Source organism: Thamnophis sirtalis, unplaced genomic scaffold, assembly GCF_051295495.1.
Source record: "Thamnophis sirtalis isolate CommonGarterSnake01/CBP01778 unplaced genomic scaffold, rThaSir2_p1.2 scaffold_8, whole genome shotgun sequence".
Classification (NCBI taxonomy): Eukaryota; Metazoa; Chordata; class Lepidosauria; order Squamata; family Natricidae; genus Thamnophis; species Thamnophis sirtalis.
In genome coordinates this window covers 40,550,961-40,576,423 of record NW_028261388.1, presented here as the reverse complement: position 1 = coordinate 40,576,423, position 25,463 = coordinate 40,550,961, and positions in this window count along the sequence as shown.

Below are 25,463 nucleotides of genomic sequence, written 5' to 3'. Positions count from 1 at the left end.
AGAATACAGCATGGGAATTTCAGTTCAAAGAATCTGTCTGATTCTCATTTGCATCAGTGGAAGCAATAGAAGAAATAAAATGACCTTATTCTCTCTATTTCATAGCTACAGCACATGGTTGCAACACAGTATGAAGATGCTGACAAATCCTGAGTCTCAGTGCAGTTACTAAAGATTGTGATAATTTACAAAATACGAGGCCTCTTATTCCCTCTGAAGTTTATAGTATCAGCCTGTGAGAAACAAAGTCATCCACTGTTTCAGTCAGTGATTGCAATTGTTATGTTCCTATTTTTTTTTTAAAAAAATTATTGTCACTGCTAGCAGGATGCCTATTTGCTTTTTTGTTGGGAAAGAATGTTCATTACCAAGAGTAGCTTTTTAGATGCAAATCTAATTCCCAGGGAATCACTTTGATTTTCTGTGCTAATGATAGGAATGTAAGTTTCTCCCAACTATTACTTTCAGTTTGGACTAATACCCCTCAGCTCTGAAGATATCACCAATTTAATGACAACCTGGAAATCCCAAGTTTCCCTCCAAGGAATGATAAATATTGCCTGTCAATCTCTTCCACTGAATAAACACACTTTTATCTGCATTAATCACATTTGGCAGGAACTATTCAAGCCTGCTAGCAACAATCTTGGTGAACAGCTTGGTATTATTGCTTAATAATGAAGTCGAACAGTATCAAAACACATAGAGACACATGCAGTCTGAGAGATCCTTCTTTCTTTGATACCAAATCAATGTATCAATTATAAAATCCCATCAAGTGAACAGATTTGCCATAGAATTGAGAAAAAAATCCGAAACTAGCAAAAATCCATGTTATGAATACTGACTTAGAGGTTTCTAAACAAACACCTCACCCTTTAAAGCAACCTGTGCCTTATTTATAGACTTATTTGTTAAAAAGCAAAATAATATGTCTTTTTATAAAGAACCATAAAATATCCAATATCTTTTTCAAAAATCTAAAAGATATTATTGGCTATGTTGAATTCAACATTATGAATGTCCTTCCCAAGCAAGCTTATCTGATACTTATATTATGGTCTTTCAGCTTCCATTACAATATTTTGGCTCTCATAGAAGCAGAGAAGCTTCCTGGTTATTTCTCCTCCATTCCAGGTTATTATGAGTAAAATGAAGTCTGATGATCATATCAGATTGCTCTTTAGAATGAAATAAGTCAAGATCTGACCTGAACTGAATTTAAATTTGCTTAGTTATAATTCTTTCCAGTTGAAGAATAGGGAAGATGATGATGATGATGATGATTATACAATTGTATCACAGCGGCCAGTTGTTTCGCCAGATTTGGCATTGGTTACTAGTCGGGCCCCACCCAGGGGCCTAGGACGTTGTAACGTATTTTCGTAATATGCATGCAGATCCAAGCAGTGCAGCTTTTTGCATTTGACTGATGGTGATTTTGTCAATTTTTAACTGTTTTAAATGTAATTCCAGTGCTTTTGGAATAGCACCCAGTGTGCCAATTACCACTGGAATTATCACTGCTGGTTTGTGCCATAGTCGTTGAATTTCGATTTTTAAGTCCTGGTATCTTGCGATTTTTTCATGTTCCTTCTCGGCGACCCTGCTATCACCTGGTATTGCAATATCTATGATTGTGACGTTATTTTTCTCAACCAGTGTGATGTCTGGTGTATTATGTGCCAGTGTTTTGTCCGATTGTATACGGAAATCCCACAAGATCTTGACCATCTGATTTTCGGTGACTTTTTCAGGCTGATGTTCCCACAAGTTTGTTGCTGTTTTAATATTATAATTTTTGCACAAATTCCAATGGATCATTTGTGCTACTGAATTGTGCCGCAATTTATAATCAGTCTGTGCGATTTTTTTACAGCAGCTGAGTATGTGATCAACAGTTTCATCAGCTTCTTTGCAAAGTCTGCATTTGGCATCATCAGAGGATTTTTCGATTTTGGCCTTAATGGCATTTGTGCGGATAGCTTGTTCTTGCGCAGCCAGGATTAGTGACTCTGTTTCTTTCTTTAATGTACCTGTTGTTAACCATAACCAAGTTTGTTCACTGTCCACTTTATCTTTTATTTTTTCCAGAAATTGGCCATGCAGTGCTTTGTTCTGCCAACTCTCCATTCTTGATTTTATCACATCTTTCCTGTATTCTTGTTTCGTCTGTTGGGCCTTCAGTAGATTTTTGTTCTTTACTTCGATTAATAGGTGTTCTTGACTTTCTTTTAAATAATCAGCCAGTGCATGTTTTTCTTCTTCAACTGTTTGCTTCACTTGTAATAATCCTCTGCCACCTGATTTTCGGGGCAGGTACAGTCTATCAGTATCACCACGTGGATGTAAACTATAGTGCATTGTCATTAGTTTCCTGGTTTTTCGGTCCAAAATGTCCAAATCAGCTTGTGTCCAGTTAACTATACCAGCTGTGTATCTTATAACTGGTATTGCCCAGGTATTTATGGCCTTGATTGTATTTCCACTATTCAATTTAGATTTCAAAATTTTCCTAACTCTGTTGGTGTACTCTCGCCTGACAATAGTTTTTACTTCTCCATGCTTGATGTTATCCAACTGCAGAATGCTTAAGTATTTGTAGGCTTTATTTTCTTTGCATTTAATTAATTGGCCATTGGGCATTTCAATTCCCTCACATGCAGTGATTTTGCCTCTTTTTATGGATACAGTGGTGCATTTTTCCATGCCAAATTGCATTGAAATATCTGTGCTGAATACTCGGACTGTGTTTGTCAATGATTGGATTTCTATTTCTGACTTTCCATAGAGTTTCAAATCACCCATATATAGTAAATGTGAATTTTTTTCAGCTTCTTTGGCAGTTTGGTAGCCTAATTTCATTTTTTTTAAGATTACTGATAGTGGGATCATTGCGATGATGAAGAGAAGAGGTGGAAGTGAATCACCCTGGAAAATTCCTCGCTTGATATTAACCATTCTGTAGATCTCATTCCCTACTGCCAACTCAGTTCTCCATTGTTTCATCGCCTTTTAAGTAAAGGATGTAATATTTTTGCTAATGCCAGTTGTTTCTAAGCATTTTATGATCCAACTATGTGGCAGTGAGTCAAATGCCTTTTTGTAATCAATCCAGACCATATTCAAGTTCGTTTTTCTGTTCTTACAATTTTCTAATATCATTTTATCAATTAGGAGCTGATCTTTTGTGCCCCTGCTCCTTCTTCTGTTCCCTTTTTGCTCTACTGGCAAGATGTTGTTTGTTTCCAAATAATCCATCATGTTATCTGCAATAATGCCTGTGAGTAATTTGAAGGTTGTTGGCAAGCATGTTATTGGTCTGTAGTTTTCAGGTGTTGTTCCTTTAGTTGGATCTTTCTGAATCAAGTATGTTTTTCCAGTTGTCAACCATTCATCAATTTGGCCCTTTTGTAAAATTTCATTCAGTTGCCTGGCCAATATTGCATGTAAACTGGTCAGATATTTGAGCCAGAAACCATGTAATTGGTCCTTTCCAGGTGATGTCCAATTCTTTACCTTTTTAACTCGATTTTTGACCATCTCAGTTGTTATTTCTAATACTTGCATTTGTTTGTTGCCAATGCTTTTCTCAAAGTCATGTATCCACTTTGCTTCCTTGTTGTAGTCCTTTGCATTTTCCCACAATTCTTTCCAGAATTCAACTGTGGCCTGTTTTTCTGGTTTTTCACTTTTGGTGTCACCATTCACATTAAGACTTTGATAAAACGCCGTTGGTCTGATCGAAATTGCTGATTTTGTTTATATTGGATGATTCGTGCCTCATATCTTTCAATTTTTCTAGCTGTTGCTGTTATCTGCTGTTTTACAATCTCTACAGCTTCATTGATGTTTCTTGTATCCAATATCTTCTGATTAGCCGATCTATGATTTTGTTGTTTTTAAGCCGTTGCTCATGCATGTTCTTTAAGTTACTAGCATCTGCCCTTAATTTTTTGATATTTTGTTCTAAACGGATTTTCCACTTTGGCTTTGATGCTTTTTCTGTTGTGTGACTAGGTACTTTAATTTTAATGCCTAGTTCATTAGTGACTATTACAGCTGCGCTGTACATTAGCTGGTTTGTTTCCAAGATGGATCCCGGTTCAATTGTTGAAAACACTGCATTAACCATTTTCATGATAGGGGCCAAAATTTTCTTAGGCACAGTTTTTAGTGATGGTAAATGTTGCCTTTCCTCATTAAGCAGAAAATGCTCCATGATCTTATCCTTCAATTCTTTTTGTTTTTGAGTTAGTTCATCAGTTGGTTCAGTGTTAACTGGTTCTAGTGGTGGTGATGTTATTTCCTCCCCGAGAGTTTCTTCTGGGAGTTCTACTATAATGTCTTTAGTTGTGTCTTGAATATCAGTTATTTCCGCTTGTGATATTGTTTTTTGGGTTTTGCAATTTGCCTGAATTTCCTCATGTTCAACTTCACTAAACACTTTATTCCGTATAATAAATCGCCTTTGATCTGCTAGTCATTGTTCACTAACATTTGAATCTGGATATTGTTCTTTCCATAATTCATACATTCGCTTTAAATAACCTCTTTTTTCTGGCTCTGAGTTGTAGTAACAGGCCATTATGGCACGGTTTTCATCTGCACTATATTTTTGTCGTTTTGTTGGCTGGTCCACTTGTAGTCCACTTGTCGACGGATGTCCAGGGACCCCAACATCCGCCGCGGCCCTTGTTAACCCGCGCGACGACCGATGCGGTATGGAATTCTCATTTGCTTTTTTCACCATATTGTATGGGTTGGCGGGTTTTATTTTACGGGACCAGATGCCAACTTGACACCAACCCTCCTTCTTTCTCATCCGGGCTTGGGACCGGAAACGGCGGAGTTGTTGTTGTTGTTGTTGTTGTTGTTATTATTATTATTATTATTATTGTGATACTTATATTGATGGCTTTATGACCTATTGTTTGCATTCTTGATTCATAATTTTCAGTGTTTTTGATTAATCTGATGTGCATTATGAAAGCAGAGTAAGAATTTAAAATTTCAGTGTATTATCCTATTTAAATTACTTCTGTATTTTTCTCAATTAGTAAGGAAAAGAATTAAACATAACTGTAAGGAAAAAATATTTTATGCTAATATATTTGTCTATACACCTTTATATATGTCCTGGATGTAACTTTACATGAAAGAAATCATTTTAAGAAATCATTTTAAGATGTATTGATATTTGTTACTGTTGGCTTTTTCATTCTTTAAAATAGATAATTATTTCAGTGCCTGGAAGTATTCTATGATTATGATTTTCCATTTCTGTTCAGATAAATCCATGAACATTCTAATTGGGTAGAGAATCTTCTATGTTTATCTACCTTATCTGTATCACTATTGCAGTGATAGAAGGACACTTCTGAATCATCACATGGCTCATTTCAGGAGAGAAAGAATGAAATTAATGTATTTGTCAAACGAGAATATATGGTTTAACAGTAGTCAACTAATGAAGCATTTACAAAGTAATCTATCAGTATAAATCTCCAAAGTGTCTTTTACACATTCATCTCCCACTTCTGTGACATTTTCATTTTTGATTTTTAATCTATATCTCTGTACAGTTTTCTGCCCCAGGTAGAGAAGCAACATAAATTTTAAAGAGCATTTAGAACTTTTGGTGGTCAGCCAATACTCCATGCCATGAAGTCCACCAGCAGCATTAGATGAGTTGAGTGCTAGCCAATCACTAAAGAGCTGAACATCCTTTACATGACATGCTCTGCTCATCATTCAGCTTATTCCTTTTTAACCATAACAGCAATAATACATTCCAGTAGCATACAACCATTGCACCAATACTAGAGAATGTGGAGAAAATGCCTACAGTAGTAAAGTTACATGAACAGCAGCCTGTTCTGACCGGTTCTGGTGAATCAGTAGCGGGAATTTTAAATAGTTTGGAGAACCAGTGAATACCACCTCTGCCTGCCTCTGCCCCCATCTATTTGCTGCCTCCCGAGTCCCAGCTGATTGGCTGGATCTTCTTCTGTAACCCACAGAACCGGTAGTAAAAAAATTTGAATTACACCACTGCCAGCACCCAATGTCATCACATTCACTGCTACACTTTAACATTGATGGCATATGCCTGGAAGATCAGATCAAATCAACGGTTGCAGGACACAATTAACACTACATGAATATCATCCAGTTGGAATTGGTTGCTGCCTTGAATTCTATGGAATAGCATACATTGAACTGAAAAATGAATCCTGTATTCATGGGAAAATGCTAAGACGATGAGAAGATAATTATTATTCTTCACTAGGTCAGTTTAAATCATAACAAATTACAGCCTTATTTCTTATTTCTATGCATTATGCTTGACATGACTTCTGTAGTGAAATACAACTAGGTATCCCAAGGAAAACTTCAGTTAGTCTGTTATAACGTCTTTGTAACAATCATACGTTCTTGCACTCTTCATGATAATTCAATTTATTAAAATTTTAGATTTATAATTTAAAAAATAGAAATTACAGAAAGAAATAATATGAATAAAACCTAAAATAGCAGCTTGGCAAGAGTTGCTGTTCTACTAGTTGCTAATCTACTAGAATTCACACAAATGCAGAATATTACTGTTGTCACAGATATATATCATCCTGTCTGTTCCAGAACAGTGAATTATAATGTTGACTTCATGTATTAAATTTTCCTTGCTTGACATCAAATTTGATAAGTATCCCTTCCATTCCATCCTCTGGGTCATTTATAAATATGTTGAATAACACTTGAAAAAATAGAACATAAGGAACTCCACTCAACACTCTGGGATAATACAAAATCAATTACAAGCATCTGTTCATCAGGTTACAAAACCATCCAGGTCATATTTGTCTATTTGACCATAAGGAAATCATGAAATATCTTGCCAAGTGCTTTACTGCCATTACAATATATTACATTCACAGCATTCGTTTGTCTCCACTATCAGTCAGTGTGTTGGTTAAAAAAAGATATTATTCTAACATAACTTTTTATTGATTAACCCATGTGCATGCCGGGTATTCTCAGCATGTTTTTTAAATACTTACACCTATGCTGCTTGAAAATCAGTTCTACTGCCTTACTAAAAGAAATGCATTTATTTTATGTCCCAAAGATGCTTTTTCAAAGGCCAACTGGACTTTGTTTTTCCTTGAAGATGTTTCATTTCTCATCCAAGAAGCTTCTTTAGTTCTGACTAAATGGTAGAAGATGGAAAGATTTATATTCCTTGCAATCATCTCATTGTTAGCACTGTTTCTGAGAGTCGTTAAAGCCACCTGGAGATTTATCTGTGCCTTTAAGGTTACCTGAATAGTGCAAATGGGTGTGGAATATTCTTGGAACTGCTGAAAAGACAGTGTTGTAAACAGGAGATAAATGGTGCCATATTCCACCCCCTCTGTTGAGAGAGGGCTCTTTAATCTTAATGTAAATGGTCTCTTAGACCCCACTTTCAAACCAGCAGTCCTCTCTGTCCAGAATGTGGGCTTTGCTGTCTTCAAAAGAAAGGACTTGGTCTTTCAAATGCAGATGGACTGCTAAATCTTGTCCTGATGGGTTTGTTCTCCTATGTTTTGCTATGCATTTGTGAAATGGTTGTTTTGTTTCTCCAATATATAGATCCATACATGTCTCACTGCATTGGACTGCATATATCACATTGCTCATTTTGTGTCTGGGTGTTTTATCCTTGGGATGGACAAGCTTCTGCCTTAGTGTATTTGTGATGATTCTCCCATCCTCCAAACATTAGCATTTTTTGTATATGTGTCCTAACTTGATATTATTAGGAGGAGACAAGGTTTATTAGGTGTGCTTGTATGGTGAATATACAACACATTTGATCTGAATGCCAGAACTGGACGCTATTTATATTACATTGTTAGTTATCAGTCACTGCTACAGAACATTTTTTAAAGTGCAATTTTGTTGTTTTTTATGAAATATTTTTCTACCTATTTGACTTAAACAGATGGAAAAGAATGACTTCTTTTCACAAGGTCCATTATAATTGTAGGTATTTATATATCTTCATGTAATTGTAAAGTATATATTTTAATAGTCAGTATTTTGGGGCATACTTTTATCCTTTGTCATACAAATTAAGAACTACAGTGCAATTGTATATTTATCTGTGTAATAGCACTATATCACTTATTTTTTGACTCCTTGAAGGTTGAAGACAGTGATTTAATCAGTCAGGGGAAGCTATCATTGAATAAGCAATACACATGCACTTTCCACATTATTGAAAATTACAAGGTTTAAAAAAATGAAAATGGCAAATGATTGACAAGCTATCTCTTTATGACCAACATTTACACACACACACACACACACACACACACACATGCATAAAACCTCAGAGTATACATAAAGAGTTGTACATAATATTCTGCATTTTAAGGTATTTAATATAATGTTTAATTTCTCTGCAATATATTCTGGTCTTCATAACAGGCTTGAAAAGTGCAGAAGAGATGTATTCATCAAAAACTTGAGTTTCTTTTATCCATTGGAAATTATCCCTCACCTCCTTTATCTATACAAGTATGAGAGTATACAAATATTCTAAAAGAGTCATGTTAATCTTAAATAATCAACCCTCACTGGCACTTTTACTATGATTCTGTGGTAGAAAAAACCTTTGGCAGAGGTAGTATTGCCCATTGCCAAGGCCCTATTTAAGTATTCATTTTTTATGGCAAATTGTTTCAGTGAAAAAAGTGATATGTCAAGGCTCGGCAATATTCATATGTTACTATCTTCTTCCAATGCAAAGTTTTTGGAACTTGGAATGGAAAAAAGAAATGCAGCCACTCCAGGATTGTACTGTTTACAGTTCTGCAATACTCTGCCCTATTCATGAAAGAAATAAAGTTGTTTAAAATATATTTACGCACGTTCATGTTCATATATATTGTTCATACTGGTTGAGCAATTTACAGGTAACCATCTGCATGTGTTCTCATTCCACTTGTTTTGAATCTTCCATACTTTTTAAATTTACATTTATTTTTTTTGCCAATGTTTTCCTTTCAATTCAATTTCTTTCTAACTTTTATACCAAGAAAGGATTTCCAACTTGAAATTTGTTATATACATTAAATAGTAGAATATGTTTCATAAGATAGTGTACTGTCAGTTTCTTAAGCTTTTATGCTACAGAATAGTGACATTGGGGTATGTTACACCCCCTTGCTTTTAAAGTCCATTCCAATGCTGTAGTTAATTGTATTTTAGCTTAAGAATGTTCTAAACATCTATCCTACAAAGTTGTTTTTTCAAATGTCCAATCAGTGGGAATCTGTTTCTTTTTACACTTTGCTTTAGGAAATAATTTACAGAAAGTGCGGTCATTACCGAAGCAGAGCGCTTTAAGTTTCAGTCAGTATTTATGTCAGATAAAAGATACTAAAACATAATTGTAAAAAAATCTGTTTGTATAAATCAAAAGATTCAAAACCTTTTTGAAGGTTGGTGTAAATAACATGAAGCCATTTAATATTTTATTTTATTTGCAAAGATTAAAGGGTTTATCGCCTCTCAGGTTTGAATCGGTCACTTAGAATTTTGGACTTAAAACTGATAGCAACGTAAACCCTATGAAAGTATCTATGTAGGTATATTCAAAAACATAAACAAAATTTAACTTCCTAAATATTAATTCATGCACTTTATAAGATCAACAGGAAATAAACATCTCAGAAGAAGGTAACAAACCCCTCATGTAATGCTGCAAGGAAACTGCATGAATGTAATCAGCAAGAATCCAGCTTCACTGCAGGGCATTTTACCTTACATATAGTGTAATCCTGAGGCTGCATCTGTTCATTCAATTTGCATCTATTCCTGTTCAAATAGGATGAGGGATAAAATTGGTGTAATCTGATAATAACACTGTGAGTCAGATCAAGCTGAATGAGGCCAACCGGCATTTGAACTGCCACCTTGCACAGGTGGATTTAGATGGATTTGAAACAGAGATGCACAATTGTAGAAGTAGAATTTATTTTAGTCACAGAAAAAAAATGTAACCTTATGTCCTCTGGCTGGATAACTCACATTATTATGGCACCAGGATAGAACATAGGTGTTAATGGAGAGACTGAAAATAGTACAGGTACAGGCTAGCTTTATCATATATTCCCAGGTTTAGTTTCAATAAAACCTTCCACTACAATTTAGTTATAAATAAATTAGATGTTGTCTATTCTAAAAACCCTGGGCAGCTTACAAGAAAATATAAATCTTTGTGATGCATAATATTTTAAATTATTTAAAATTATATAACAGTGGAACTGAATGCTAAAACTTTTAAATTTCTAAAAAGTCCTGGATAAAGTTATAATTTATTTAAGCAAATTTATACTGCCAACTATTAATATATTAAGCTTGAATGCCACCCAACTTCAACAACTTTGGGCGTAGCAATCAAAGAAAGAAACTAAAATTGATAAAAGGTTAAAAAAAATGATTAAAATGACAGTGTGGATGGAATGAAGAAAGGCATCTCACCTGCCTTTGTCAAAGGTCTGGGTGAAAACTGAGGTCCTTATTGGTCTTCTGAACAGCAGTAAAGTGAGGACTATCTGTAGATTTTAAACCTATCCCTAAACTCTAAACCCTCTAGTGCCGCGTAACAGAGTGAGCTTCCATTACTTGTCCCAGCTTCTGCCAAACCAGCAGTTCGAAAGCATGTAAAAATGCAAGTAGAAAAATAGGAACCACCTTTGGTGGGAAGGTAACAGTGTTCCGTGCATCTTTGGCATTTAGTTATGCCGGCCACATGACCACTGAGATGTCTTCAGACAGTGCTGGCTCTTCCGCTTTGAAACTGAGATGAGCACTGTCCCTTAGAATCGGGAACAACTAGCACATATGTGCAAGGAGAACCTTTACCTTTACCTAAACTCTAATAGCAATTTATTCTACAATATGGGGAATGGTATAATTTTATGCTAATATTATTTCATGCTGAGGACTGAAGATTCTCCACTAAAGACCTAAGATTGTAGAACAGGATATCCAAAAGTATTATTTTGGTTCTGTAAGTACTTTGTGCCTAACCCACTAAGCGTTTATATACTAAGGACAATTAGGGTTGAAATGTTTCTGGCAATAAGTCCAGCTGTTTCAGAACTGTTGGGCCTATATTGGGTCTATATGTAAAGGCTTTTTTTGAAAATACCCAAATTTGCTTATTTTTTTCTTTTAGAACCTTTGCTGGTGCAAAGGTTCTTTTAATTAAAATGAAAGGGCTTGTCCATGATGTGTAGTCATAAAGTGAACTATTAGCAGAAAGAATACATTTTAAAGAGAGGAAGGCGTCGACGCAGAATTCGTAGTTTTATATAGAATCTGGAGTATCTGTTCTTCCTTCAAGGGGTGATCATGTGCTCACCTACTTCGCAATGATAATTCAAATAATGATAATTGTTTAAAGTGTTCTGAAGAAATACCTTATACTTATTATGTTCAGGTTTAAGAATAATAGCATCAGCAGAGATGTGCTTGGAATTTCAGCCCTCTTATTATTGCTGAAAACCCATCACACTTGAGAGAAAAGAAAAACAGCACTGAGTTGGTGTAACAGCCATATAAAGCATCTGCTGGAACTATTTAAGAGGATTAATTAACCCAAATGAGAGAAGAGATACTCAGGAAGGACAACAAAGGCTGCCTGATCAGACAGCCTAGTCATGCAGTTTGTAACAATCAATGAGGGTTTCAATGAGAATAAAGATTATTTTTTTCCAAAAAAGAAAAGCAAAAACCACCCACACCACTCTTTTGTCTATGTTTGCACAAAATCTGCTATTTCAGAACACCCAGGAGTTTCAATTAGAGTTTCAGCAAAGTAGGAAGCTAACATTATAGAACTCAAAAAAAGCATATGCTATCTGAGCAAGTTAGTTAAACTAGCCTTTGACAATATACCTGCATAATCTCATTTTCCAGTCGGAGCCAAGCAAACTTCTTGAAAATAATGCTTACTTTGTAATATTAAAAAACCTGGGCAATTTCATTTTCTCAATCAGGTAATTATAAACTTTAGTGATATATAGGCTACATATATATCCTCAGTATCCAGGGTCAACTGCTGAAAGCTACTGAGCATTGTTGATTCTTATCACAGATTCAGTTCACACACCTATCTCTTTTCTTAGTCTTCACTGTTGCCTATCAGTAGGTAACTGCAAGCCATACTGGATCTCTGAGGAAAAATAAAACAAAGATGGTAATCACATCTAACCATTAGGTGAGTTTGTAAAAACTTTATCACGTCTAGAAAAGCTACATTAAAAAAGGAATTTTGCTTATGATGGAATTTAATGCCTGAAAATATTTACAGATAGTCCTCGACTTACAACAGTTGTTTTAGTAACCGTTCAAAGTTACAAAAAAGTGGCTTATGACATTTTTCACACTTATAACCTTTGCAGCATCATGAGATCAAAATCCAGATGTTTGGCAACTGGCTCTGACTATTTATGATGGTTGCCATGTCACCTTTTGTAGAGCTGTCAAACTCGTGGTCCATGGGCCGGATGCTGTTCTGAAACAGCTTCTCAAATACAACTCTGAAGTTAACTCAAAGATTCCTTTATTAGGAGCACCAGCAGCCCCTGCAAAAGATTTCTCTCTCAGTGAAGGCTAATGTCCATCCAGCTGAAAGATGAATAGTTGTCTGCCACATCTATTCATTTCCACCTTCTGCCTTTTATCCCCAGAGCTAGGGTGGGGCTTCGCTAACAGTGGTGGTTTTTACTTCCCAAGGATTGGCCCATAAATTTCCACTGTTCTCCTCTTTGCTGCCTTCTGCACATCCATGCATCAGGCACTGGACCCAGCTGTTCCTCCTCTTCCTCATCAGTCACCTCCAGATCTGGGGGCTGTTGACTCTCCATCTTAGAGCTGAAAGATGGCCCAGGCTCCATCTCTGTCTCTCTGCCAGCTCCATTCCCTTTTTCTCCTTGGAACATTCAGGTTGCCTTGATGCTGACCCTGACTCCCATGCCTCCTCCTCCTCTGATTCAGCTGCTGGATGGGCTGACAGATGACAGGCTACAACAGATGTGTCATGTGCTGGCCAGGCCCAAGTCTGATTTAGCAAAGGGGAAAAAAGTTGCAATATGTCATGTGATTCCACCGTGACAATGCGAGTTTGACATCCTGACCTCTTGTGACTTTTTGACAAGCAAAGTCAATGGGGAAGCCAGATTCACTTAACAACTGTGTTACTGCAATGATCCTCTTAACTACTGTAGCAAGAAAAGTCATAAAATGGGGCAAAACTCACTGAACAATGTCTCACTTAGCAATATAAATTTTAGGCTCAATTGTGGTCTTAAATTGAGGACAACCTGTATTTCTTTGACAACCTTGGTTTTGAATATCCACCAGAAACATGTGTCTTAAGAGTCAAGATAAGTTTTTTTTATTCTGATGCTTGGCTTTTGCAAACTTACATTATACTAGACATAGGTTTGTCTAGCAACCATGTATGCTCCTTAACAAAGACATTGTTGTCTTGTATTTTTATAAGCACCTAAGGTTACACAATAACATCACACATGAAAAAACATTGATGTCAACAGAGTTCATCTACCCACCTGACAGAAATGTCCCGGGAATATCTGGGGGAAGCTATTTCACCAAGAAGTTACAATTCTAGGGTCCGACAAGTTACCATTGTTTAATAGACGAGATCTAAAGCTTTCCCTCAATATTAGATCTGGTGGAGAAAGCAAAAACAATGGGAGAAAGATATGGCAAGTGGTCTGACCCTATGCCATAAAGGCTTTATAGATCATGACCAACACCTTGAATTGTGAAGTTACTGGATGCCAGCGCAGCTATGCCCTATTTCTGAAGTCAAAAGTTCTTTTAGCATAAGTATAAGTCAGGCATGATAAAAAATTCCACTGTATCTAGGAAAACATGTGTTATAGTATTTCATTTTTCTGAAAGTTCTTAAACTTCAGTTTTATTATGCTGACATTTTAGGGCACAATTTCATTTCACTATCCACAGCAAATAATCATGGAAATCTTAAGAGTTTCCTCTATTTTTTTCTGTTGAGTTTGGTATCTCTGAAGCCTACAAATGTATTCAATACCTCAAAGCTTTATGATCTGATAATGAAAATTAGCTTTACCATACAGAATTCATACCCATTCTAACTATCTCTGAATTCAGTTACATCACAATATGCCCAGGTTGTTGTCTGTATTTACTGGCCTTGGAAGGCAAGTATTAACCAAAAGCATTTATGCATTTCCATTGTTCTTGCACACCAAATGCTCAGAAGCAGTTTGAAGATTATCTGTGATTATCTTCATTCCCTTATGCCAATTTATTGTGAACAAGGACTTAAATTTATTGCCTTGCTGAAGGCTGTCCCTGCAACAACAAAAATCCTCAGACCAATCTACAAAAAAGGGAAGGAAAAGTCAAAAGATTTAAATGACCTAAAGGGAAACTAGGGAAGTTGGCATCGGTACAAAAAAACTTCAATACTGTATATCTTAGATTAGATTTTATTCAATACAAATATTTCAGACGTATTGACTCCACTGCACTTATATAGAAAAGACTGGTATAAACATTTTTGGATATACAGTGCTATTAACCTTCCACTTATTTGTCTAGTATAAAATACTTTCTCATTTGGGAGAGGAAAATTATTGCATGTGTTAACTCAACTTGAAGACAACATTTAATATTCTCAAATGTTAATATTCTTTTGAACAATATTTCTATATTATGAAAATTGGCATCTGGATCAGAGTTGGATTTAACATAATTTTACCACCAGTAAATGCACCGAAAATGTGAGTGTGTATGTGCGCAAGTTTGCTTTGCTCGCACACATGCCTTCCACACATTTGTGCACCAGGGGTGGGTTCCTACCACTTCGGCCCAGTTCGGCCAGTAGTGGCATTCTGGCCTGGAACTGGCAGCAACCCAGGCTGGCCACACCTCGAACCGGTTCCCCGGTCATCGCCATCTTTTTTTAGTTCTGCACATGCGCAAAACAATTTCAATTGAACCGTGCATGTGCACGCAGTGCGCAACCAGCACGCCTGTGCAAAGTGCATGTATGAGTGAACGAACAGTAACACCAGCTGAAACCAACCCCTGGTGTGCATGCTTCCCCACATGCGCTTGGCTCTTGCGCATATGTGCACATGTGCATGGCTTAGAAAACGTGGCTAAATAGGATGGCATTGCGCCGAGGCAGGTGGATGGCCCAGGTTGCTGCTACTGGTTCCAATGAACCAGTCCAAACTGCCTGAATACCACCACTGATCTGGACCAAAAGAGTGATTTTTTTTAAGGTTCTACACATAGCTAAAGAATCAATTCTTCACCAGCAGAAAAAATAAACATATGGCTTTAACTACTCAGTGTTTCACAAGGTTATTATTAGCAATCTACAGTACAAATTAGTTGACATAGAAAATCTGTATGCCTGTGTATGTATGTGTAAGGAAAACATAGGAAAGGAAACAGTGTAGGATCTGAGGGTCAAGAACCAGAAGAACAGATGAGGCAAGCCAAAACTAAAACCAAAAACACTTTAGTTTTACAGAAATTTTAGCCAGTCTGAATTTTAGTGAGCCACAGCTTCTAGAATTCCAGAGATAGTACATTATCTCCATGAAGAACTTTCTCAGTATGAACTTTATAAAAACCACCTTTTTAGCTTGGAAAATATAAATATAAAAAGAGACCCAGCTGATTTTTAAATATTGGTAAATAATCTAGGAGTCTGAGTATTTCAGAGCTGGCTGAAAAATCTGGCAGGTTCAACCAGTCCTTAAAGAGTATATATAAAAAAGATCCCTGATCTTGTTGATATATACCTGCTATTTATTTTTCCCTAATTAACTTATATAAAGGAGACTTTATTTTTTTCACAGTAAAATCTTAACATCAAAGTCCAAGGAATTGAAGTATATGTCCAGCTATATCGCAACAGCTTTCATCTACATTATTTCTTTGCCATTTCTTTGAGTCTGACCCATGGCAGGTGAATACACACATCCACAATCAATAATTAGATGTGTTGCTAGTATGCAATAGCAGATCATTAAAATATTCAGTAATCAATATAACATGTATTTGTCTAGAATAGCTTGTCTTGAATGTTTCATATATTTTTCTTATTATGTTTAATATTCAGCACTAATAAAGCAAGGCATAGTATGTAACAATGAATTTATTGTTATTGTCATCAATTGATTAGTACACATGCACAGAACTACTGTGTGAGGTTCACATGACTGCAGGACCCTGAGAGTGTCATAATTGTGAGCCAATTGCCAAGCACCTAAATCACACTCCCATGACAATAGGAACACTGCAAAAGTTGAAATTCCAAACACCAATCATAAATTCGAACTGTTCAGAGTAAGGAGTTGTTAAGCAAGGACTAACCTTCCTTAATATGTCAATTGGTTTCACACCTTGGCATATTTATCATCATTTGACCCCAACCTTATAGAACATTCTACCACTGGAAATGAGAACTACTCCTATTGTTTTGGCCTTCTGGGAAGGTATTAAAATTTGGTTTTATAGGTTGGCTTGGGTCCCCAAGGGGACATTCATTGCTGGAGGTGGTTGACAGGTTAAGAACATCTCATCCCCAGCTGTTCATCTTCTTGATTCTGTTTTTGTTCTGTTTTTTGCATAGTTTTACATTTTAAATTTACATAACCTTAAAATTTTAATTTATTTTTATCTTTTTATGATGAGACATAAGAATTTGAAAATGATTGTGTTTGTTTCCAGACCTTTAGATCTTTTGTGATCTTCTCCATTTTTTCCTTTAAGTGTTAAGAATACCTTATGTCCCTAGTTCTATGTCCCTAGTTCTATTCTAAACCCATTATTGTTTGCATGTTATACATCATAAATGGAATCTGGAACAAATCTATTTATATACTTAAAGCTACAGCAATTCAAACAATTAATGCAATTAGCATTATTAACAGAAATGGCTATTCCTGAAGTGCACACACACAATACAAATGATATACTATCATTTGTATTTGTATATTATATTAATATAATATACTGAACTATAAACGAGTCAAACCCCACACATATGCTCAGTACCAGATAATGCATCATGTGAAATAGAAAACTAAGTTTAACTGAGAAATGATTTTTATGTTAGTATAGTAGGTGATTGTTTTAGTGTGAAAATTGTCAGAACCAAATGAAGGAACTCACTTTGCAAAAAAAAAAAATAATATATAGGACTAGCCACCTATTCTGTGATTCTCTTTACTGCCAAGTGATTGTGAATCAACTATATGCCAGATCAAGTTCTGTTTCCATAATAATGATCATAGTATAGTACCAGAAGAATAACTTGACAGAAAAATGAGGATTCCATCAGTATAGATTTAACTCATAAATCATACACATGTAGATAACTCATCAAAGTCTTTTTTTCAATATGATTGATCCAAATGATTTGGATAGCATTTCCAAATTATAACCACATATGGTATTTAATGTCTCTTTCCAATCCAATGAATAATACTGTTGGATGGCATGTATGTTATTTTATATATCTTATAACTGCACAGAACTGATTCTATGTGAATATACAGTATTTTGAAATTGAGTTAAACATATGCTGATTTTTTTATAACTATTCTTTATGTTGAGTTTAGAATAAAATAGGATTCACAAAAAGTAATTCTCTGCACGTCTACTAGAAGCCTTTTTATCAGTCTACGACTAGCAAAAACAGCAGACTTTCTTGAACTGTAGTTGCTAAAGATTTGCAGATCAGCTTGCTATTTTTAGAAAAGAGATAAATGTTTCTAGAACCATGTGGGAGTTTTGAGGTTTAGTTTATAAAACTCCATATACTTATAGAGTGTTGTCCTATTCTGTGTCATAGGAGGAAGAGAAGCAAAATTTATTAATAAAAGAAAAAATGTGATTTCATGATATCATTAATTTCTGTACACTGAGAAACCAATAATATTCCATATAGCAATTACTGCTTTACTATCTGAAGAAAATCTATTTTTTTTTAAAAAAATATTTGAGTGTAAAACAATATTTAATTAAAAATGTTCACCAAGTTGAACAAAAATAGTGTTGGAAGAAAAATCCATCTGGTTCAGTTCCAAGCCAAGACAAAGACACTGGAAATCAAATGGATGCTGGAAACTGATTGGAAATAAGGTCCATTTATTGATGAACAGAACCGTGGCACAACAAAACTGCAGTCCACTAAAGCGCGCCCGATTAAAGCACGTCGCTGATGTCATCAGCAGCGCGACAACAACGACTGCGGAGAAAAAAGGGCGCTTTAAAAAGCGCTTTTAAAGCAAGCCGATTCACGTAAAGGTAAGGGTTAGGTTTAGGGTTAGGGTTAGGGTTAGGTTAAGGGTTAGGGTTAGGTTTAGGGTTACGTTAAGCGTTAGGGTTAGGTTTAGGGTTAGGTTAAGGGTTAGCGTTAGGTTAAGGGTTAGGTTTAGGGTTAGGTTTAGGGTTAGGTTTAGGGTTAGGTTAAGGGTTAGGTTTAGGGTTAGGGTTAGGGTTAGGTTTAGGGTTAGGTTTAGGGTTAGGTTTAGGGTTAGGTTTGGGGGGGTTAGGTTTAGGTTTATGTGTTAATTTTAGCTTTACCGCTCACAACATGCTTTTTTCGTCGCGCTGTGATGACGTCAGGTATGCGGTTTCGTCGAGCGCGCTTTAGTTGACCGCGGTTTTGTGGTGGAACCGAACAGAACCACTAGGGTTTGTGGTTCAGGGCAGCTGACAAAATGGAGTTTAGAGTGGATGGATTTTTATACCTTCTTGATTCCTATTGGGGTTATGTAATGGTCGTAGCTGACTCTATAGGCAAAAGAGATAATGCAAATCTAGGTGTTTGTGCTAGTTTTGTCAGCCTTTTGTTTGTTGCTTATCTGAGTTTGTTTTGAGAATAGGTAAGAGGTCTAAAGAGTTAATACAAATCATCAGTGAATATATATAGGTTTGTCAGTTTCTTATAATTCAGGCAATTGCTATGAGATTTTTATGGCAAACTTAGTCAAAATTGCATAAGAGTATTTCTTATGCATGAATGAAACTACAAAAAAAAGACTACCAATTCTGCTAGCCTCTTTGGTCAGGAAATTGACGTCTTTGTAATCAATCACTCTTTATAATTTTCCATGTTTATTATATATGATTTTCAAAAGTTTCTCAGAAGCAGTTAATTTAGAAAGAAAGACTTTGTGAAAGAACATATTTAAAACATACTTCTAAAAATACTATATCATATAAACAGTGTTGCTAAGAATCAGAGCAGTATATGAGCCTATGAAACCTAATCCTAACAATATTAATATTGCACTATTGGTTGAAACAAGAAAACAATGTACATTTAGTGATGAAAAAAGTTTGTCGTGGAGTCTTACCATTATATTTATTCAATGTCTATTTTAAGTCGTTGAACATAGAACATAGACCCTATGTTCTATGTCTTTTAACCATATTATTGTAAGTTTAGTACTGATACAAAATGCTTGAATCTACTGCTGTTTACTTTTTAACTGCATTAAATCTATTTTTTATTTTTAAAATGCAGGCACTTCCATTCAGGTCTATGAATACTTTGCCCTATTAAATATATGTAGAGGGATAATTAAATTATTAACAGACTTATTATGGGGTAGCAGTAAGGTGTTTACCTATAAGGAATTAGTGTATTCTAACTTATGCTACTATACAGTGGAAGCCATCTTTTCTTGGATTACCTCAGAGTACCTCCCTCTTTCTTTACTGCTTGCTTGGTAAATTGATAGCTATAGTCCCTTATCTTAAAAAGATTTTCACACTGATAAAGGTTTGGTCCAAAATGACTAATAAATCATTTTTTCTCTTTCTGGCATTGCATGCCACAGCAACTAGACATAGGGACAGTTTTTCCCCATGCCATCACTCTGTTAAACAACTAATTCCCACAACACTGTCAAACAATCTAATAAGGCTGTATTATTATTATTATTCTAATCTTTCCTATTACCTATCTCCTTAACTTCTTTGTTGCTTTTATCTTACTATTTATATTGTTTTATTTAGTATCCTAGTATGATTTATGTTGATTGCTTATTTAGTATCCTATGACTATCACTAAATGTATCTTATGATTTATGATGAATGTATTTTTATGATGACTATGATCATGATTTATCACTTATTGCTTGTATGTATACTGAGAGTTTATGCACCAGAGACAAATTCTTGAGTGTCCAATCACACTTCGGCAATATAGAATTGTATTCTATTCTGTTTTAAAGGTGGAAATACCTGGGTCTTAAAAAGAAGGAACTTGTGTGGCATACAGTATACACAAATGTAATATCACATTGTCCAAATTATATATAAATGATCATCAATATTCTCCTTAATATAATAAAATAACTTTAAGAATATAATTTATTTTTTTCATATGCAATAATTTATAAGTAGTTTTCAGGAACTATCTGTGGGACCAAACAAAGAGAAAAGGTAGTAATTGTAATTTATTCTATATTACTATGGTATATTTATGCCAATACAGCAATGATGTGTCCTGTAGCAAATCCACAGCAGGTGAATTTCATAGCTATCTTTAGTCTTATACAATTGAACATGTAAAATTTAGGATAAGTGATATATCTCATCTCTATTACTTTAAATCAAACAAAATTAAACATTCACTTAATTCTGAAGTCAGTGTGTTTAACTTTGCTAGATTCTGATCTTATTGATTGTTATATTTGTAGTGATATCTGAATACATTACAATTTAAAACTGTAAAACCATATTTGTCAGTTATAGTTAAACAAAATTGTTTAGAATTAATCTTTGATACTGTACTCTTCTCTGATCTGTCAGGGAAATGAAACATTTTGCCAACAGAAAGGCAATAAAATGTTAACATTTCTTTCCAACAAGATTTCTTTTTTCTTACTAGGAATTTCTTTATGTATCAACCTCCAGGTAGATTCAGTAGGTTGAACACTGTAATAGTCTTTTTTGTCTTTAGGGTGCACAGTGGCTCAGTGATTAAGATGTTGGCCTTGTTTACTGGAAAGCTGGCAGTCCAGGTTTGAGACCCAAATGCAAGCTGACAGAATGAGCTCCTTTCCTCACCTCATCCCTGCCAACCTAGCAGTTCACAAGCATGCAAATGCAAGTAGATAAATAGGTACCATTCAGTGGGAAGGTAACAGCACGTCATAACATCATGTGGCCACATGACTGCAGAAATATCTTTGGACAGCTCTAGTTCAATGGCCTTGAAACCACAACGACTAGCAGAGTAAAATCTTTAACGTTTTTTTTATAAGATTATTGCTCAATTGGTTTTATATTGCATTCAGGAAGATCACAGAATAGAAAAGAGAGTGGTGTGTTTTATTTTTCACTGTTTGAATGCAGAAGAATAAACAAACTACCAAAAAGCAAACATATTCTTCCATCCCAAAATATGAAGCAAATGCAAAGAGAATTCTTAACAAAGGAAAACATGAAGAAAGGTAATTTTAAGAGGGTGAACAATCAAAGGATTCTGTGTTGCAGCTTTATTCTTCCAAGGCCAAGAATCAAGAAGCTGCTGTAAAATAACTTCTTTTCCCAGTTGTACAATGACAAGAATTGCAGAGCATGCTAAAATAGTAAAATTAAACATGGTAATTAGACTTTCACTGTCAAGGAAGCTCTTGAAGGCCGAGGAGAGAGAGAAACTAACTTTTCCTTAAAAATAAAATGAGAATAACTGAACAGATTCACATTTTACATTAGATCTCACTTTTGCACAAGGGAGCAGGATGTGAAAACTGTAACTCTTCTTCCACTGTCTCCTATGAATGGCATTCTAATACTTCTCATTCCATTAAAGCCTTTATTTCACTTTACCTACTATAATAGTTTAATAATTATTGTACCTCACATAAATTGTTATATAGATGCCTAACTGATTGGGTGGGCCAGTCAGGGAAACCAACCAAGTATTAAAAGAGAATCCATGGGATATCCAAACTCTTTAGGAATATTGTAAGAAGAAGAGCAAAATCTGATAATAATAGCAAGGCACAAAAAGAACAAACTGGAAAAACTGTGGAAGAGATCATGCCAAATGGTTAGCATATTCATTCCTTTTTTACAACAAGAAAATTAGAATATTTGGCACTCTTTGGAGAGGGGAAAAACTGGATGTCAAATATTTGGAAAGACATGAAATGCCTAGCACAGAGAAAGTAGGTCAAATACTAGGACCAGGGAATATGCAATAAAACTGATTGGCAGGATATATAAAGCAGACAAAAGGACCATTTCATCTTATAGGATATAACTAATGTTTGATATTCATTACTATATGATACATTGTTCACTTGGATGGCTTTAAAAGGAGATTGAATACATACAGTACATAAAACCTATTAATGGTGACTGATTTTGGAAATTCAACCTTACCTGATAGATGCACAAGAGAGAGAATCCATATAGTATGTCTCTTGTGCCCAGCCTACAACACCCTGATTGGTGACCTGATTCAATAAACCTGTTACTGATAGGTCCTTGGTGCTCTCTGGGCTTGCTTGTTTTCTTGCAGATGTTTCATTACCCTAACTAGGTAACATCAATGCTAGTAAGGAATGCAGCAAACAGTACTACTAGTAAGCACTGATGATGTTACCTAGTTAGAGTAATGAAATATCTGCAAGAAAACAAGCAAGCTCAGAGAGCACCAAGGACCTCTCTTTTCAACCCTGAGCTACAAATATTTTCCTTTATTGAAACCTGTTCCCATGTTCCAAATAGGAGAAAAAATGTTAATTTGTATTAATGTTTGGAAATATACTGCAACGTTTTGCTATGTATGCAATATTTGTACTAAACATCATAATTGCTTAGTACATACAGCATACATAAGCCATACATTATGGCTTCTGTATAATGCCATTTTTGCATCTATTTGATTATTTTAACAGAATCTTTCAGACTTTTTACAAGTAAATTATGTGTTTTAGTGTATGGGCCTTCTGCATATTGCATATTACTTTTAGTGATTCGGTTTGTAGTCTTCCACCTTACTTTTTCAAACATTTTAAGTCTTCTTGTAGCAGAAAATGAGACAAAACCAGCTCTTTGTCAGGGGGACAGGTTTATTTGCGCAAAGGTTCAGCAGTTGGTCAAGCAAAAATCTGAACTCCGAAAGGCAGTTGTTCACAGTCTTTTATACACTTAGCCAAGTTATCGATGATCCCCAAATACCTGGCCTTCCTGTATCATGTAGACCCCTTTCCTGTGTCATGTAGGCCTCGTACACAATCTCCCAAAACAGAGACATGACATTCATTACTCATTTACCTCCCCACAGTGGGTATTGATACCAATATCCTATTTGTTTTAGTTAGGTGAAGCAAACAGAACAACTAATCTTAAGGATAATCATTCCTTTTTCCCATTCCACATGGTAAAGAAACTTTTAATACCCAAAGAATCTGTCTAGTTGACAAATTCTCTTTTATTCTCACTTATTTTTTCCTTGTATATTTCCTATCATTTCACAGTTCTGTTCCAATTGTTTCTCATCCTTTTCTGTTTGGACTAATTTAGCATGTTTATATAGTTTGAATTATTTTGCTATCATATATCAATTCTTTCCTGCATGGATAAGTCCATAACATTCACTGAGATCAAGTATGCCAACTTCACATCTTTATTTACTTATAAATTATCTTTGCATTTGCAAATTATTGTTTGCTCAATTTAATAGGCATAATAAACTGAATACATTTAAATATTTTCAGTAATATTTTGTTCTTTCTTAACATGTACATTTTTTTTATTTTGTTATAAAGGTTATTGAGTAGACAGTGCTGGTGTGATGAGAAGGATTCCAATAAGGTGATTAATAATCTCAGATGACTGACTGATCTGCAGTGGCATCTCATAATGCTTCATCCCATTTTCATCACCACTCTGTTCAATTCTGACAATGCATATTGAATGCTGAATTGCCAGGAATCAAATGAATGAAACAAAAAATGGTCCATTTTTTGAAAGGACTCCAATTCCATATTGATTAGTTATTTCATAAATCATGACAATGACAGCCAACTGTCATTACACAATTGTAACTCAAAAAAATTGAGTCTATCCTATGATATAATTAAAAGAAATTACACAGAAACTGAGCATTTTTCCAGGAGCTAATTTATAATGTAATTTCACCAGTCACTGTCCACTTTTGTGCTGAAATCACACCTCACATAGACAAATCCATTGCTGGGCATAATTCAGAATGTATAAAGTAAAGCTTCCCCTCATACATATGTGCTAGTCGTTCCCGACTCTAGGGGGCAGGTCTCATATCCATTTCAAAGCTGAAGAACTCTCCGTGGTTATGTGGCCATCATAAATAACTGCCGAATGTGCATGGAATGCTGTTACCTTCCCACCAAAGGTGGTTCCTATTTTTCTACTTGCATTTTTATATGTTTTCGAACTGCTAGATTGGCAGAAGCTGGGACAAGGAGCTCACTCCATTACACAGCGCTAGGGATTCAAACCGTCGAACTGCCAACCTTTATGATTGACAAGCTCAGTGTCTTAGAATACAATTAGTGGTAGAATTTTCTTGAATATCTTGTTCATATTTAGAATGGATGTGTAATAAGCCAAAACAAGATTACAGTACATTTTAACATGATACATGAATCTAGCCTACTGTTTCATAAAACATAATAGATAGAGGACGACATACATTTTCCATCTTCTTCAGAAAGATACATTACCTCTTCATCCATTTATAAATAAATAATGATGATTCAAATATAGCAATAAGCTATTATGAGATAAATGATATATTTAGTTGGATTTAAAGCAATAATAGGCAAAGAGAACCACTGGAGCTGCTGAAAGTTCCTAGTCTATCATCTGTCAGGATTCCAAGTTCCCTAATGAAAGAAGACTCTGAGGCTTAAGATTCCTCAAAGTTCCATTTTATTAGAGATGTCATTTTGGCACATCTGGGAAAACCCAAATCTGAAAGTTTCCAGATTTTCCCCTCCCAAACAAAAGTTTAAGTCCCTGCACAGCACCCACATGTCCATCACATGGTCCAATCAAGCACCATCACAACTGGAGATGCCTCCCAGTCACGCCACTCCAGGTGCAGGGCAAATGTCCTTGGCTCTCTGAGAAAGGACTGTTATTTTGAGTATATGTACCCCACTACATATAATCCCCCTCCCAGTTTTCCCTCACAATAAATGTGTCAGGCCTGAAGGCTCAAGTCAAAAGATGGCTTCCAGGCCTGACATTATCCTTATCAGCTGTTCTTTTCCCCTCTACCTTCTTTTCATGTTAATTGTTTAAGGGATGTATTGACTTATATTTCCTTCTGAAATTGAACTTCATTTCAATTGGGCGGG